We start from the raw sequence: 13416 nt of genomic DNA, 5'->3' as shown, positions 1-13416 counted from the left end.
GAGACCAATGTACAGTATCTGACAAAAGTAAGTACACCCCTCAGTGACATTTGTGTAAATCTTTTCTTCTATCTTTTCATGTGACAACACTGAAGAAATGACACTTGTCTACAATGTAAAGTAGTGAGTGTACAGCTTGTATAACAGTGTAAATTTGCTGTCCCCTCAAAATAACTCAACACACAGCCAATAATGTCTAAACCGCTGGCAACAAAAGTCAGTACACCCAAAAGTGAAAATGTCCAAATTGGGACCAATTTGCCATTTTCCCTCCCTGGTGTCATGTGACTCGTTAGTGTTACAAGGTCTCAGGTGTGAATGGGGAGCAGTTGTGTTAAATTTGGTGTTATCGCTCTCACTCTCTCATACTGGTCACTGGAAGTACAACATGGCACCTCATGGCAAAGAACTCTCTGAGGATCTGAAAAAAAGAATTGTTGCTCTACATAAAGATGATCTAGGCTATAAGAAGATTGCCAAGACCCTGAAACTGAGCTGCAGCACGGTGGCCAAGACCATACAGCGGTATAACAAGACAGGTTCCACTCAGAACAGGCCTCGCCATGGTCCACCAAAGAAGTTGAGGTCACGTGCTCAGCATCATATCCAGAGGTTGTCTTTGGGAAATAGACGTATGAGTGCTGCCAGCATTGCTGCAGAGGTTGTAGGGGTGGGGGGTCAGCCTGTCAGTCCTCAGACCATACGCCGCACACTGCATCAAATTGGTCTGCATGGCTGTCATCCCAGAAGGAAGCCTCTTCTAAAGATGATGTACAAGAAAGACCACAAACAGTTTGCTGAAGACAAGCAGACTAAGGACCAGGGCCGGACTGAGTATGAAAACCAGCCCTGGAAAAAATGTCATACCAGCCCCATAGCATTATTATACCAGCCCAACAGCATAACGTCATTATTTTCTTGTTCATAAAATGGAAAACCATGCATTTTAAAGCACATTTAAAGAGTGCATTATATATAGATAAGACACATATAAAAGCACATAGGGCTTTATATATAAATATACACTGCTGTGTGTTCGCTGCTTACACAGTGGTGTGTTAAGAAATCAAATAAATCGCTTCCCTAACACTGACCCGTCTCTCAGCCAATCAGGTGCACTGGGTCTGGTTACCTGTCACCTGATTGGCTGAAGCGACAGGCGCTGTGATTGGATGCCTATCGCAGGGTGCGCGGAGCAACGCGCTGACCTGAGACAGGTAAGTGCCGAGCGGGGGGGGGACACTGGCAGGATTTGATGGGCAAACTGGCGGCAATTGATGGGGCAAACTGGCGGCAATTGATGGTTACAGTGGCTGCGTTTGATGGCATAGTGGCTGCGTTTAATGGGCACAGTGGTGGCGCTTGATGGGCACAGTGGCTGCGTTTGATGGCACAGTGGCGGGAATTTATGGGCACAGTGGCTGCGTTTAATGGGCACAGTGGTGGCAATTTATGGGTACAGTGGCTGCGTTTGATGGGCACAGTGGCTGTGTTTAATGGGCACAGTGGCTGCAATTGACGGGTACAGTGGCTGCGTTTGATGGCACAGTGGCTGCGTTTGATGGCACAGTGGCTGTGTTTGATGGGCACAGTGGCGGGAATTTATGGGCACAGTGGCTGCGTTTATTGGGTACAGTGGTGGCAATTTATGGGTACAGTGGCTGTGTTTGATGGGCACAGTGGCGGGAATTTATGGGCACAGTGGCTGTGTTTAATGGGCACAGTGGTGGCAATTTATGGGTACAGTGGCTGCGTTTGATGGGCACAGTGGCTGTGTTTGATGGGCACAGTGGCGGGAATTTATGGGCACAGTGGCTGCGTTTATTGGGTACAGTGGTGGCAATTTATGGGTACAGTGGCTGCGTTTGATGGGCACAGTGGCTGTGTTTGATGGGCACAGTGGCGGGAATTTATGGGCACAGTGGCTGCGTTTGATGGGCACAGTGGCTGTGTTTGATGGGCACAGTGGCGGGAATTTATGGGTACAGTGGCTGTGTTTGATGGGCACAGTGGCGGGAATTTATGGGCACAGTGGCTGCGTTTATTGGGTACAGTGGCTGTAATCGATGGGTACAACAGTTCTTGATGATAAAAGATAAAAATGAATATCCCTTGCCTGCATGTAACAATATTATGGACCTCATTGCCTGGTTTGGACACACCTGCTGCAGATTTTCCTTTAGTTACTGTCTCATAAAAGGTTGTCCCAGAACAGAAAGGGGAATCTCTTGAATACAGGCTTAGATCATCAAATTCTGATGATTGTGCTCTCCTAAATACTCCTGACCACCGCACATTGTAAGCAGCTGTGCTGTAAACTATATAGTCTTGACCACAGCAACGTCTACATTTCTTTCTGACCGTCATAATTATTTGTTTCATTTCATGATTACTTAAAAAAAAAAAAAAATTGTAGTCAGAGTAAAAATAGTTCTTACTGGATGAGAGAGAGAGAAGAGGGAGGGGGAGAGAGAGAGAGAGAGAGAGAGAGAGAGAGAGAGAGAGAGAGAGAGAGAGAGAGAGAGAAAGAGAAGAGAGAGAGAAGAAGAGAGAGAAGAGAGAGAAGAGAGAGAGAGAGAGAGAGACGAGAGAGAGAGAGAGAGAGAGAGAGAGAGAGAGAAAAGAGAGAGAAAAGAGAGAGAAAAGAGAGAGAGAGAGAGAGAGAGAGAAAAGAGAGAGAGAGAGAGAGAGAGAGAGAGAGAGAGAGAGAGAGAGAGAGAGAGAGAGACGAGAGAGAAAAGAGAGAGAGAGAGAAAAGAGAGAGAGAGAGAAAAGAGAGAGAGAGAGAGAGAAGAGGGAGAGAGAGAGAAGAGGGAGAGAGAGATAAGAGAGAGAGGAAAGAAGAGAGAGGAGAGATGAGAGAGGAGAGAGGAGAGAGAGAGAGAACCTTAATTCTTCTGCTGCAGCTGCACGGCTACTTCTATTCTCCTCGTGCAGATTAGTGGGCGGTGCTGGCGCCGCACGGGACGAAGGGAAAAATCCAGCAGCACGGTGTTCTCCTGCTCCTCCCCTCACAGAGGCATATTACACATTAGTTGAGGGTGGGCGGCGCCGGATCAGAGACACAGTGACACAGGCATTGCAATGCATAGTGCGGCGGCCGCCGCCGCTGCACTATGCATATAGCTGACACAGGCAGCCAGCCAGCCAAACTCCGAGGCAAAAGCGGCCTCAGCGGTACTAAATGCAGCCAGCCTACCGGGAAATATCCTGGTCACCCAGTAGGCCAGTCCGGCCCTGCTAAGGAGATGGATTACTGGAACCATGTCCTGTGGTCTGATGAGACCAAGATAAACGTATTTGGTTCAGATGGTGACAAGCGTGTGTGGGGGCAACCAGGTGAGGAGGACAAAGACAAGTGTGTCTTGTCTACAGTCAAGCATGGTGGTGGGAGTGTCATGGTCTGGGGCTGCATGAGTGCTGCCGGCACTGGGGGGCTACAGATCATTGAGGGAACCATGAATGCCAACATGTACTGTGACCTACTGAAGCAGAGCATGATCCCCTCCCTTCAGAGACTGGGCCGCAGGGCAGTATTCCAACATGATAACCACCCCAAACACACCTCCAAGACCACCACTGCCTTGCTAAAGAAGCTGAGGGTAAAGGTGATGGACTGGCCAAGCATGTCTCCAGACCTAAACCCTATTGATCATCTGTGGGACATCCTCAAACAGAAGGTGGAGGAGCGCAAGGTCTCTAACATCCACCAGCTCTGTGATGTCATCATGGAGGAGGGGAAGAGGACTCCAGTGACAACCTGGGAAGCTCTGGTGACCTCCATGCCCAAGAGGGTTAAGGCAGTGCTGGAAAATAATGGTGGCCACACAAAATATTGACACTTTGGGCCCAATTTGGACATTTTCACTTAGGGGTGTACTGACTTTTGTTGCCAGCGGTTTAGACATTAATGGCTGTGTGTTGAGTTATTTTGAGGGGACAGTAAATTTACACTGTTATACAAGCTGTACACTCACTACTTTACATTGTAGACAAGTGTCATTTCTTCAGTGTTGTCACATGAAAAGATAGAAGAAAAGATTTACACAAATGTCACTGAGGGGTGTACTTACTTCTGTGATATACAGTACAGCACACTGCGTCTGTTAGGGCTCATTTACACTAGTGGATGGGGTGCTGTAAAACATCCCCCCCCCCATTGCTACCCCCTTTGGCTGCAGGGGCAGTGGCCAGGGGTATACACATGTCACTGCCATGTTGCTTTGCAGGAATTATACCCCCTGTCGCTTTTATTTAAGTTAATGGGGTCATTTTGCAACTGCCCCTCAACTATGCGCAATGCGTGCCGTTGTGGTGTGCTGGTTTGTGGGTAAAGCAGGTGGTGAAGAGGTAAGTAAATAGCAAGCTGGTCCAAACTGACTATTTAACCGCTTGAGGACTGCCCACCATATATGAAGTGCGGCCGCTCTGTGCCAGATTTCATACCTAGTACAAGAACTCTGCTGAACTATCTGACATTGCTGTATCATTTTTGGTAAATGTCTTCTGCTTCCATATTTTTAAACTTCTATATTTCACGCTAGCTATATAAAAACCACACTGCATTAGCAACATTACTGGTGATTGATTCCCAACCCCATTTGGCTTGAGTGATGAAGAGAGGTAATAAGATTTACGACCCTAGCCTGTGTCTGGTCTGGTATTGGCCATCTCCTCTCCCATATTCAGGTGTCTCAAATCAGACCCAATAATGACCAATAGAGAAACGCATTCCTGCTCAGTCTCCCTGTAAATTTAAAGCAGCCTATGGGGTGGCGCAGACACCATGGCTCTTTCCTGAATGGCTCTGTCATGAGTGACGCACAGTTTCTCCGCCGCAGTTTACCTAAAGCTGGATGAAGATACAACAAGAACTTTGCTCCACTCTGCAAGACGGCAAGCAAACCAGCATCTGACATTTATTTTATATCAAGTCAGATTCCCACTCTGTCCACTAACATGCTCCTCATTCTCTTCATTCTCACATCGGTGTCTTCTATCCTCAAATTATCCTTACCCTACCCCTCCTCTCTACCCTGCAGCATGCACATATCGCCCTCACTCCTACCCTCTCCCTACTACTGCACCCATCATCTCCTGCATTTGCTGTACCCACATGCTGGCATAAACACCAGGCCCACTAGACACGTGCGCTTATGCACATCCCACTCCCATCTTGCCTTCCTTGCCCTCCTCTTTCTCCTAGTCTCAGGTGACATTTCTCCTAATCCTGGTCCACCATTTTCCAACTGCAAGCCACATCTCCAATACCCCTCCCCCTCTGGCAACCACCGCAATCCACTCAGTTTAATTTCTATCCCCCTGCTTCCTCAAAGCAGCCCACCTATCTCATGTCCCCCTTGGAACGCCCGCTCTATGTGTAACAAGCTTACATCTGTACATGACCTCCTCATCTCTCATGGCCTTAACATACTCGCCATAACGGAAACCTGGCTTCAAAATTTTGACTCAGCTTCTCCTGCTGCCGTCTCCCATGGTGGCCTCCATTGGACTCACTCCTCCAGACCCAACAGACAGAAAGGAGGTGGGGAGTTGGATTCCTTCTATCCCCACAAAGCACCTTCCAAGTCCTTCCTATCCCTCCCTCTCTATCCCTCTCTTCTTTCGAGATGTATTGTATTCGTCTGTTTTCTACCATTTCTCTGAGAATTGCAGCAATATATCGGCCTCCTGGACCGGTATCGCGCTTTCTTGATGACTTTGCTGCCTGGCTACCCTACTTTCTCTCCTCTGAAATATCCACGATCATTCTTGGTGACTTCAACATTCCTGTCAATGTTAACAGCTCAACTACAGCTAAACTTCTCGACTTAACCTCATCTTTTGACCTAACCCAATGGACACGTACTTCCACTCTCTCCAATGGCAATACCCTTGACCTTGTATTCTCCCATCTCTGCAATCTTGGCAACCTCACCAACACCCCCTTTCCTCTCTCTGATCACAACCTCATCAGTTTCACTGTATCCTTGCTTCCAACCACCCATCCCTCCAAGCAGCAAACAATTACTTGTAGGAACCTTCGCCACTTTAACCCTTCTCTTCTCTATTCTGCTACTGACCACCTATATGACATAATCTCTCCCCTGTCCTGACCTGTCCTGACCACCTCTGTCTACAACAGTTCACTCTCATCAACACAAGATGCACTTGCTCCTCTAACCACACGCAGAATCAGGCCCCGACTGTTACAACCCTGGCAAACTGACAACACTAGAAATCTCAAGAGACATTGCCGTGCTCTTGAATGACTGTGGTGTAAAACCAAATGTCTGCAAGACTTTACCCAATATAAATCTGCCCTTCAAAATCACAATTCCTACCTCCATGCTGCCAAACAAGCCTACTCTGTCTCTCTTATTAATACTTTGTCATCCAGTCCCCGTCGGCTCTTCTCAACCTTTAACTCTCTGCTTCGTCCCCCACCCCCCCTCTACCCACTAACTCACTCACTGCCCAAGAGATTGCCAATCACTTCAAAGACAAGATTGATGCAATTCCTGAGGACACCTCCACTGTGCGGACATCTTCCCCACCCAACATACCTTGCCTAACACCACATTCAACACTTTCCTCTTTTGAACTACTACTGAAGAGGTTCCAAAACTTCTCAGATGCCCACCTAACCAATTGTCCCCTTGGATCCTGTTCCCTCACAACTACTACGGTCACCCTCTTCTTCTATCCTATGCTCCCTCACCCACATCTTCAATCTCTCTCTCTCTAGTGGCATCTTCCCCTCCCCTCTAAAACATGCACAGATCACTCCCATACTTAAAAAGCCCTCACTGGACCCCACCAACCTGAACAACTTAAGACCCATCTCATTGCTCCCATTCACCTCTAAACTTCTAGAACGCTTAGTCTACAACCGTCTTAGCTCCTACCTCAGTGAAAATAACCTTCTTGACCCCTTACAGTCTGGCTTTCGCTCGCAGCACTCTACGGAAACCGCCTTACTAAAACTCACTAACGATTTACTAACTGCTAAAACCAACAGCCAGTACTCCATACTCCTACTACTTGTCCTCTCTGCGGCCTTTGATACTGTTGACCACCCGCTCCTTCTCAATAAACTCCATTCCCTTGGCCTCCGAGATTCTTCTCTATCCTGGTTCTCTATCTATCACAGCGTTCCTTCAGTGTCACCTACAACTCTGTCTCCTCCTCTCCATTGCCCCTTTCTGTGGGGGTCCCCCAAGACTCTGTTCTTGGACCCCTTCTCTTCCCTATCTACACCTCCTCCCCCGGTCACTTGATAACCGCCCACGGCTTCCAGTACCACTTATACGCCAATGACACCCAAATCTATCTGTCTACTCCTCACCTCACTCCTTCAGTCTCCTCTCCATTACTGACATATCAGCCTGGATGTCACACCACTTCCTTCAACTAAATCTCTCTAAAACTGAGCTATTAATATTCTCCCCCGCCCCCGCCATGAATTTTCCATCAAAATCAACAATGCAGCCATCAGTCCCTCCCCTCACGTCAGGGTACTCGGTGTAATCCTAGACTCTGACTTGTGATTTCAGCCTCAAGTCCAATCATTGTCAAAAGTTTGTAGAATTCACCTTCATAACATCTCTAAAATTCACCCCTTTTTATCAAATGAAACCACCAAACTCCTCATTCACTCCCTCGTTATCTCTCGTCATGACTATTACAACTCCCTTCTCATTGGCTTACCTCTCCATAGACTCCTCCCCTCTTCAGTCTATCATGAATGCTGCTACCAGACTTATCTACCTTACCAATCGCTCAGCGTCTGCCAACCCTCTCCTCCAATCCCTACACTGGTCTCCATTCAGTGTCTGCCAACCCTCTCCTCCAATCCCTACACTGGTCTCCATTCAGTGTCTGCCAACCCTCTCCTCCAATCCCTACACTGGCTCCCATTCAGTGTCCGCCAACCCTCTCCTCCAATCCCTACACTGGTCTCCATTCAGTGTCCACCATCCCTCTCCTCCAATCCCTACACTGGCTCCCATTCAGTGTCCGCCAACCCTCTCCTCCAATCCCTACACTGGTCTCCATTCAGTGTCTGCCAACCCTCTCCTCCAATCCTTACACTGGTCTCCATTCAGTGTCTGCCAACCCTCTCCTCCAATCCCTACACTGGTCTCCATTCAGTGTCTGCCAACCCTCTCCTCCAATCCCTACACTGGCTCCCATTCAGTGTCCGCCAACCCTCTCCTCCAATCCCTACACTGGCTCCCAATCAGTGTCCACCATCCCTCTCCTCTAATCCCTACACTGGTCTCCATTCAGTGTCTGCCAATCCTCTCCTCCAATCCTTACACTGGTCTCCATTCAGTGTCCACCATCCCTCTCCTCCAATCCCTACACTGGTCTCTATTCAGTGTCTGCCAACCCTCTCCTCCAATCCCTACACTGGTCTCTATTCAGTGTCTGCCAACCCTCTCCTCCAATCCCTACACTGGTCTCCATTCAGTGTCTGCCATCCCTCTCCTCAAATCCCTACACTGGCTCCCAATCAGTGTCCACCAACCCTCTCCTCCAATCCCTACACTGGCTCCCAATCAGTGTCCACCCACCCTCTCCTCTAATCCCTACATTGGTCTCCAATCAGTGTCCACCAACCCTCTCCTTCAATCCCTACACTGGTCTCCATTCAGTGTCTGCCATCCCTCTCCTCCAATCCCTACACTGGTCTCCATTCAGTGTCCACCATCCCTCTCCTCCAATCTCTACACTGGCTCCCAATCAGTGTCTGGCAACCCTCTCCTCCAATCCCTACACTGGTTTTCATTCAGTGTCTACCAACCCTCTCCACCAATCCCTATACTGGCTCCCATTCAGTGTCCGCCAACCCTCTCCTCCAATCCCTACACTGGTCTCCATTCAGTTTCTACCAACCCTTTCCTCCAATCCCTACACTGGTCTCCATTCAGTTTCTACCAACCCTCTCCTCCAATCCCTACACTGGCTCCCAATCACACAGCCAATTAAATTCTAAATCCTAACCACAACACACAAAGCCCTTCACAACTCTGTCCTGAGCTACATCACCAATCTTGTCTCCAAATATCACCCAGAGCCTCTCCCATCCTCTGGAACTCGCTACCTCCATCTATCCGGCTATCCCCTACTCTTCTACCTTCAGACGATCCCTGAAAACTCATCTCTTCAGGGAAGCCGATCACATCTCCCACTAATCTTCTACCACTTCCATCAGCTCATCCCCCACAGTTACAACCTTTTGTACCACCTGCCCCACCCTATTAGATTGTAAGTTCTTCTGAGCAGGGCCCTCCTAATCCTCTTGTATTTTATTGTATTATAACTGTATTGTCTCCCTTTTATATTGTAAAGCGCTGTGTAAACTGTTGGCGCTATATAAATCCTGTATAATAATAATAATAGTAAACATGAAAATAGAGAGGGGGATCTCATTAACAGGGGGCACAAACAGTAATAAAAACTGACCGGGGTTCTAATCCCTCCCCACTCCATCTAATGCCGCGTACACACGGGCGGACTTTTCGACCGGACTTGTCCGACGGACCGAATCTGGCGGACAATCTGACCGTGTGTGGGCTCCATCGGACCTGCAGCGGACTTTTTCGGTCAAAAATCTGACGGACTTTAGATTTGGAACACGTTTCAAATTTATCCGACGGACTCGAGTCCGGTCTAAAAATCCGCTCGTCTGTATGCCGGTCCGACGGACGAAAACCGGCGCTAGGGCAGCTATTGGCTACCGGCTATCAACTTCCTTATTCTAGTCCGGTGTTCGTCATCACGTACGAATCCATCGGACTTTGTTGTGATCGTGTGTAGGCAAGTCCGTTCGTTCGAAAGTCCGTGAAAAGTCCGCCCGTGTGTACGTGGCATTACACTAAAAGAAAAGTTTTACATTGAGTTACTGTATACTTTACAGTAAGTAGATGAAACAGTGAATTACTATAGATTCTGTCTATATCTGCACACACACACACAGTTACTTGTGCAATATACACTATATTCCCAAAAGTATTGGGACGCCTGCCTTTACACACACATGAACATTAATGACCTCCCAGTCTTAGTCCGGAGGGTTCAATATTGAGTTGGCTCCGCCCTTTGCAGCTAATGCAGTGCCCCAGTAGCCGGGCAGCACTTCCCTCCTGCGTCTTCTCTTCGGCATCACGACGGCCCTGTGTCTCCTCCCTCCTCCTAGGCCAATAGGATCGCTTCTGCATTCGGCTAATCAGGAAAACATGTCTCAAGACCCGCTTCCTGATTGGCCGGGAGGAGAATCAGCGTGCCTGTAGCGAAGATTCATTCACTATTGTCATACAACTGGGTGGGCTCAGGGCACAGTGCTCTCCCAACCTTTTTTTTGAGCCAATTAGAGCCTCAGGCTCTAATCATGTGCTTCATAAAAAAAAAAAAAACACATTGGAATCAATGTGTCCGGCGCCCTGAATGTAGATTAGGGGGCTGGACGCATGAATAGGGGGGCTGCGCCCTGCATGTAGATTAGGGGGGGCGACGCATGAATGGGAGCCTGTGCCCTGCATTACAGGCCGCCACTCCAGTGTCTTGAAAAAGTATTCATACCCCTTGAAACTTCCCACATTTTCTCATGTTACAACCAAAAACGTAAATGTATTTTATTGGGATTTTATGTGATAGACCAACACAAAGTGTCACATAATTGTGAAGTGGAAGGAAAATGATAAATGATACAAATAAATATGTGAAAAGTGTGGGGGGGGCATTTGTATGGCGCCCCCTTTTTTGCAAGGCACTATAACAGCTTCGCCCCTTCTGGGAAGGCCGCCCACAAGGTTTAGGAGGGTGTCTATGGGAATGTTTGACCATTCTTCCAGAAGAGCATTTGTGAGGTCAGGCACTGATGTTGGATGAGAAGGCCTGGCTCGCAGTCTCCTCTCTAATTCATCCCAAAGGTGTTCTATGGGGTTGAGGTCAGGACTCTGTGCAGGCCAGTCAGGTTCCTTCACAATTGCTGACAGCTGAAGTGTAAACAAAACAGTTGCGATTGGTATCGGCGAGTACAAAAAAAAAAAAAATTGTTTCTCATACTCGCTGTAAAAAAAAAAAAAAAAAAAAAAAATGGTATCGGTGCATCTAGGGTTGCCACCTCATCCCTTTAAAACCCGAACACATATGAATTACACGGGTTCTGAGGCTTATTTAATGCAGATAATGAACCAATCGAGTTTACTTACCACCTTAATCAGCCTCAGAACCCGAGTAATTCATATGTGTTCAGATTTAAAGGGATGAGGTGGAAACCTCGCCTGGAAGATCCCCGGACCCTCAAAGGGTCTTCCTATTCTTATTTCAGGAATTGTTTTGTTCTTTTCTCTTTCTCTCTTTTCTTCTCACTCCAACAAAACGGAGTATTGGATCACAGAACGCGCAAATGTCTCCACCCAGCTGTGGACCTTTACCACCACCTCATGGTCCAAACAGGTAATACAGGCTTCCTTCTTTTTTTTGGTAAATGAATACATTTTATTGTTTTGTAATGGTAACAAAGGAAACAAATAATATAAAAGTAATACATAGAGAATGATAGCATACAGTACATCAGGGTTTGCACTGCACATGTAATGAAAGAACAAACAAAAACAGAATAGTACAAAATATTTATTTTTGTTTCGAAAGAAAAAATAAAGAAAAAATAAAAGGTTAAATGATAGTTTTTAACAAATCCACACAGCAGGATAAGGATTTTTGTTTTCGAAAGGTGAAAGTTATTTTCATCCGAGAGAAATTAGATTTTAAACATAACCGTCACATGACTGAAAATAAAGAGCCTCACCCTTGTGTTAAAACTAGACACGTGCAATTCCTTACTAATTCGTTTTTTTCCCGGTGAAGTTCGGCAAATTCGTTCATTCGGAAATATTCAAATTAACGGAAACCCATTTCGAATTTTCGAAAAAATTCAAAAATTCATTAAAACTCAAAAATAAGAATGAAAATCGGAAAATTCAAAAGAACGAGAATCCAAAAATAAGAAAGAAAATCCGAAAACCTGAAATAATAACAACTATTACTAACCATTAAATTATAGGTGTTGGAATTTCCTTTCAAATTTGGCTGTTAGAGAACGTAAGGAATACGAACTTATCCAAAGGTACGAACTATCCGAAATAATGAATGCCGCATCTAAACGAATGCAACGTAGCGAATTAATAATAATAAATAATAATAAAACCTTTTTATTATTATTATTTATTATTATTAATTCATTATGTTCCATTCGTTTAGATGCGGCATTCATTATTTCAGATAATTTGTTACTTCGGATAAATTCATTACGAAAATCTGAAATAATAACTAATAATAACTTAACTATTACTAAATATTAAATGATAGGTATTGGAATTTCCTTTCACATTTAGCTGTTAGTGAACGTAATGAATACAAATTTATCTGAAGTTACGAATTATCGGAAATAACGAATGCTGCGTCTAAAAGGAATGGAACGTAACAAATGACTTTTTATTACTATTATTATTTATTATTAATTAGTTCCATTCCATTTGTTTAGATTTGTATTCGTTACGTTCACTAACAGCCACATTTGAAAGGAAACTCCAATACCTTATTATTAATATCATTTATTATTAGTTAGTAAGTTATTATTTCGGATTTTTGAATTTTCGAATGTCGATCATAAAAAAAAAAAAATGACCCAAAAACCTAAAAGAAAAAACAAAAACGAATGAAACTAAAGCCGCGTACACACGAGCGGAATGTCCGACAGAAAAAGTCCGACGGAAGCTTTTCATCGTCTATTCCGATCGTGGGTGTGGGCCTCATCTGACTTTTTTTTTTTAAATTCTGACGGGCCTAGAAATGGAAGATGTTCTAAATATTTCCAACGGAACCAATTCCAATCGGGAAAACCGATCGTCTGTATGCTGTTTCCGACGGACCAAAAACGACGCATGCTCTGAAGCAAGTACGAGACGGAAGCTACTGGCTCTTGAACTTCCTTTTTCTAGTCCCGTCGTACGTGTTGTACGTCACCGCGTTCTGGACGGTCGGACTTCGGTGTGATCGTGTGTAGGCAAGACAGCTTGAGCGGAATTCCGTCGGAAAAAACAGTCGTGTGTACACGGCATAAGGCATGGATTAGAAATACTTCATGGCGATTTTATTGAGCATCGGGGGAGGGGATCTAGGAATGAAAAGTGGGCGGGACCCCAGAGGTCAGTTTTATGTACAACGAGCAATGAAAGCCAATCAGAGGTGTCCCCCTCCGAATACTCCGGGGCAAAAGGTTAGAAGTAACATTAGTATTTACCCGCAGATTGTTGGAGGTCGGCCTCTAGCAGCCGTCTGCACAACTTCAGGGCGTCCGGGAATCCCGGCAGCTTCATCGCCTCCTTCACAAACTCCGGACCGTTG

At 46.1% G+C, this 13416-nt stretch overlaps 1 protein-coding gene across 1 annotated transcript in view; it reads right to left on the bottom strand.

The window, feature by feature from the left end:
• CEP70 (centrosomal protein 70) overlaps positions 1-13416 on the bottom strand; it is a 280741-nt gene that overhangs the window by 75828 nt on the left and 191497 nt on the right. The gene's annotated exons all lie outside the window — the stretch shown is intronic.

Source organism: Aquarana catesbeiana, linkage group LG06, assembly GCF_042186555.1.
Source record: "Aquarana catesbeiana isolate 2022-GZ linkage group LG06, ASM4218655v1, whole genome shotgun sequence".
NCBI lineage: Eukaryota > Metazoa > Chordata > Amphibia > Anura > Ranidae > Aquarana > Aquarana catesbeiana.
This window is presented reverse-complemented; position numbering and strand designations above follow the sequence as displayed.